This window comes from Aotus nancymaae, unplaced genomic scaffold (assembly GCF_030222135.1).
Source record: "Aotus nancymaae isolate 86718 unplaced genomic scaffold, 86718_ANA_hifiasm-v0.15.2.pri h1tg000040l, whole genome shotgun sequence".
Lineage (NCBI taxonomy): Eukaryota > Metazoa > Chordata > Mammalia > Primates > Aotidae > Aotus > Aotus nancymaae.
The window spans coordinates 58,504,377-58,509,849 of record NW_026988454.1 but is presented as its reverse complement, the minus strand read 5'-3'; the positions used below and the strand labels follow the sequence as shown (position 1 = coordinate 58,509,849).

The 5,473-nt window shown below is 46.3% G+C and overlaps 1 pseudogene; it reads left to right on the top strand.

Moving 5' to 3' along the window:
• The first annotated feature begins 4,801 nt into the window (after window positions 1-4,801).
• LOC110568204 (large ribosomal subunit protein eL43-like) lies at window positions 4,802-5,050 on the top strand (annotated as a pseudogene).
• The last annotated feature ends 423 nt before the right edge of the window (window positions 5,051-5,473 follow it).

Genomic DNA, 5,473 nt, shown 5'->3' with positions numbered 1-5,473 from the left:
AAGAAAATCCTTTATATTTTTGGTAGCTAAAGCAAAATCCTGCAGAACACAACAAAACCAAACAGAGGGAAATTTGGGGCTCAGCTTAAAATACAGCTGGGCAAGCCTACACTTAGTTGCTGGAATACCAACCAGCTGGGAGGACTAAATTTAGCCTGGAGCCTTAAACACGGTCAGCCCTAATACCCACAACCCACACACAGAACTTGGGCCCTGTCTCCCAAGTTGGGAGACAAGAAGGAACAACAGTGTTGGCCTAAAAGGCTGACTTTGCGAAAAGCACCTAGTCAATCTGCTGTGATTTAATAGGCTGTAAAAGGTTTTATTTACAGCCAGCCAATAGGCAAGCAGCATGAGTTGTTGTTAGGGGTATGTAGAGCACAAGGACTAGGATGATGCCAAACAGTGAAAGAGGTTAATTAAAATTGTAATATTATTTTAAAACATTTTTTAAAAAAGAATAGAACAAATCGGAACTAGAAGTGGGTGCCACTCTCGGGGCTGGCCCGCAGGGAAATGAAAGGCAAGCAGGTCCAGTCTCCCACATGGAGCCTTCCTGGAAGCCCCTTACCCACACACCACCCCCTTCTCCAGGGGAGGGCTGCAAAGGACAGAGACCCCCAAACATAGGCTCAAGTCTTGATTTTACGACTTGGTTAGCCTCAGTTTCCTGGTTTGGTCAAGTAAGGTGGTCGGACTAGATGCGCTCTGAGCCACAATCCTCCTGGTCTGCAGTTTTCATTTTCTTGTGTCTCCTACAACTGCCTGGAGCTCCTTGGTTCTTTGAGTCTCCTCCTACAACCTGGGGCTGCTTTACACCCCACCCCAGCCCTCTCCAAACCCAAGTGGTGGTCTTGGTGCCTCAGGGTGAGACCACATGTTGAAAATATATTAATAACTTTGTAAGAGAAGAACATGAGGGAGTTGGGAGTGTCTGGCGTCTCCCCTGAGCCTGAAGATGGCACCGTGGAAAGCCTGACAACCAACCCACACAGCATCATGGGCATCAGCTGGGCTCCATCGTAGAGGCCTGGGATGTAGTTTACTGAAAATAAACAGGACAAGGATGCCAAGTTTAGCCCAGGTGGTACCCAGGGAGTAGCAGGACTTCTGACTGACCATGCTCACATGTGTGAAGAAAATGTCTATTGGGGTCTTCAGAGTCTCCCACCCCCAGGGTAGCAACAGAAATAAACTAGATTGGATCCAAGCAGTTTAAGACTTAGATGCCATGGTTTAAATATGGTGTCTTTAGGGTGACTTTCAACAATTCTCCACAGTTGAATTGTTTTCCAGATTCTTCTCCTGCCCTGCTCTCTTTGTTTTTTTGAGATGGAGTTTAACTCTTGTTGCCCAGGCTGGAGTGCAGTGGCGTGATCTTGGCTCACTGCAGCTTCCACCTCCCAGGTTCAAGTGATTACCCTGCCTCAGCCTCGTGAGTAGCTGGGATTACAGGTGCATGCCACGATGCCCGGCTAATTTTTTTGTATTTTTAGTAGAGACAGGGGTTTCACCATGTTAGCCAGGCTGGTCTCGAACTCCTGACCTCAGGTCATCCACTTGCCTTGGCCTCCCAAAGTGCTGGAATTACAGGTGTGAGCCACCGCACCCGACCTCCCTTCTTAGAAGGTATTTGTGTAGGGTGTGAGAGGCAGGCTTTCGGGATGTCATGGCAGGTCTGTGTGTGAGAACACCTCTGGTGACCCCCATGCTGTGTGTGTGCTGGTTTGGTGTGCTATTGGTCTCAGCTGTCTGCAAACTCTTGTTGTGGTCTTTCTCAGCCCACTGGCCCTCCCTGCGGATATGGCCTCTCCTTGCCTCACTCTATCATCATGGACATTTTTGAGTCCCTGCCACACTGTCCCTCTGGGTCCTGACCCAGGCTGCCACCCATAGCCTGGGCTGCAGGGTTATTTTGCTCCCAGCCACATTAGGGCCCTGGCCAATCTCCTGGCATATGAGAGAAAATGTGTCCAAAAGTACACACTCGACCCCTCTCTACCCTCCTAACAATGCAAGGCTCCGTATCTTGACCTTCACAGCAGTCCCCACCAAGATCCCAGATGGGAAATGGGGCACAGCCCTGCCACTCTCAATGTTTCCTTCAACCTGATCTAAATGCCTCCTCCTTCAGGCCTAGACCAGAGAGTGGTGAGCAGGCCCCAGAGCTGGCTGGCAGAGCACCTTCCACTGCCCAGCACTTTTCAGGGGTTGAGGGATGGGACTGAAAACAAAAATTCCATTTTCTGTCTACCTGCAATTTCTCTCCTTCCTTCCTTCCTTCTTTCCTTCCTTCCTTCTCTCCCTTCCTTCCCTCTTTCCTTCCTTCTTTCCTTCCTTCCTTCCTTCTGTTCCTCCCTTCCTTCCTTCCTTTTTTTTTTTTTTGACACAGGGTCTCTCTCTGTTGCCCAGGCTGGAGTGCAGTGTCTCAATCATGACTCACTTCAGCCTCAACCTCCCAGGCTCAAACGATCCTCCCACCTCAGCCTCCTGAATAGCTAGGACTATAGGCATGCACCACCACACCTGGCTAATTTTAGAAATTTTTTGTAGAGACAAGGTCTCACTTTGTTGTCCAGGCAGGTCTCAAACTCCTGAGCTCAAGCAATCCTGCCCTGGCCTCCCAAAGTGTTGAGATTACAGGCATGAACTGTGCTCAGCCATGCAATTTCCATCTTGTGAAAAGTTCCATGATCTAATTCTTTACCACACAGAGCCCTTAATATGTTACACAAGAGCTAATTTTTTAGAAAACCTTTTTTTTTAATTGAAGGCCCAACTTTCAAGGTTGCTGTTTTGCTTCAAATCTTATTTTAGATACCAGAAGCTGAATATTAACTTTTTTTCTGTTTGCATTATTTCTGAAATAATCCTAATCCTCTGCTCCAGTAAGACCTGGGAGAAGGTCATGAGCTCATAAAAAGCAAACAAAAAGTAATGCCCAGTAATAATTTTCAAAATAGTATTCTGCATTAAATTTTTGTGTGTTATTGAATCAGTGTCTCCTTTGTTGAAAAGCATATTACCTGAGGTAGGGATGGAGGGACAAAACTTTAACAAATTGGTCTCATAAATTGGGGTCCTAAGGAATGTAGGACAGCAAAGTGTTGACAAGGGAAAATTCCAGGGAACAGGTGACTGGGAGAGGGCTCAGGTCTAGCAGCTGACAAGACACTTAGGTTTATCCATCTGTGAGTCCAAAACTCGCACAGGATCTGAGTCTATCAGTATGAGGGTTTAAGTAGAACACTAGTTAATTTGTCTTTTTTTTTTTTTTTTTTTTGAGATAGTCTTGCTCTGTTGCCAGGCTGGAGTGCAGTGGTGAGATCTTGACTCACTGCAACCTCTGCCTCCTGGGTTTAAGCAATTCTCCTGCCTCAGCCTCCCGAGTAGCTGGGACAACAGGTGGCCGGCACCATGCCTGACTAATTTTTGTATTTTTAGTAGAGACAGCATTTCACCATTTTGGCCAGGATGGTCTTGATCTCCTGACCTCGTGATCTGCTCACCTTGGCCTTCCAAAGTGCTGGGATTACAGGTGTGAGCCACCGCACCAGGCCTAATTTGTCATCTATAGTCTCATGAAATAGTGCTTCCCAGATTCTAGCTGCATCAGAATCACCTGGAAGGCTTGCTGAAACTGACCAGGCCTGACTTTCCAGTCTCTAATTCAGTAAGTCTCAGGTGAGACCTGAGGATCTGCATCTGTTACAAACTCCCAGGTGCCCATGATGATGCTGGCCTTTCTACCCCCGTTTGAGTGGCACTGTCTCCAAGAAAATGGCTTGGGAACCAAGATAGAGATGACAAATGAACACTAGGGTCAGCAGCAAGATGTATGACTTGCTTTAAGATTTCGTTCTGACAATTCTAGTTTGATTCACACACATTGTAAAGAAAAATAAGACAGGATCTAGGAGGTGATTTCCACACATCTAGAAAGGAGGAAAATCATGCTAGAGCATCTGAGTAAAGCTCCAGGTCAAGGATTTTCTTTTTCTTTTATTTTAACTAGTTAATTAATTTAGAGACAGGGTCTCACTCTGTCGCCCAGGCTGAGGTGCAGTTGCACAATCTCAGCTCACTGCAACCTCCACTACCTGGCAACAGAGCAAGACTCTGTCTCAAAAAAAAAAAAAAAAAAAGACAAATTAACTAGTGTTCTACTTAAACCCTCATACTGATAGACTCAGATCCTATGTGAGTTTTGGACTCATAGATGGATAAACCTAAGTGTCTTGTCAGCTGCTAGACCTGAGCCCTCTCCCAATCGTGCCTGTCCCCTGGAATTTAATTTTCCCTTGTCAACACTTTGCTGTCCTATGTTCCTTAGGGGTCCAATTTATGAGACCAATTTGTTAAAGTTTTGTCCCTTCATCCCCACCTCAGGTGGCTTCTTCACTGGGTTTGGAGGTGGTATATTAATCCATTTTTATGCTGCTGATAAAGACATACCTAAAACCGGGCAATTTACCAAAGAAAGAGGTTTAATTGGACTCACAGTTCTACATGGCTGGGGAGGCCTCATGATTATGGTGGAAGGCAAGGAGGAGCAAGTCACATCTTACATGGATGGCAGCAGGCAAAGAGAGCTTGTGTGGAAAGACTCCCATTTTAAAAACCATCAGATCTCATGAGACTCACTCACTATCACAAGAACAGCGCAGGGAAGACCCAACCCCATAGTTCAATCACCTCCCACCAAATTTCTCCCATGACATGTGGGAATTGTGAGAGTTACAATTCAAGACAAGATTTGGGTGGGGATACTTCCAAACCATATCAGGTGGCTCGCAGAGACATGGCTAAATGCATCAAGAAGGTAGGAGTCATCGGTAAATATGGGACCCAGTATGGTGCCTTTCTCAGGAAAATGAAGAAAATTGAAATCAGCCTACAAATGACATTTGCTCCTTCTGTGGCAAAACCAAGATGAAGGGGTGATGTGGCAACGTGGGTCGAGCATGAAAATAGTAGCAGTGGTGCCTGGACCTACAGCCCCAAAGTAAAGTCAGCTGTGAGAAGACTGAAGGAATTGGAAGACCAGTAGAGGCTCCATTTCAAACACTACTGGCCTAAATAAATAGGTTAACTCACATGATTATTTTTAAGGGATCATGTGACCCAGCACTGCTTTCCTTAGGCCAAGATGCCCCAGGGCTGAATTCTTTCTGCTTCAGTCCACTGAAGGTGAACACAGAAACTCCCCAGAGCTGTGCCTCCCAGGTCCCTCTTCTGTCACAGAGTCTCCACTTTCCAAACCCTCCTTCCTCTCTTGAAGGAGGGGGCCTCCAGTCCCCACCAGCCGTGTGGCCTTTGGCTACATGAAAGGATAAGGTAACCAACTTATTTGCACAAAGTGCTACCTAGCCGATCCTTTGCCTTTTATCATTAACTGGAATGTGTCTTTTGTCATCAACTGCTTAAAGGAGTTTCAGGCCTCAGTAGGAAGAGGTAGAAATGTTCCATTTTC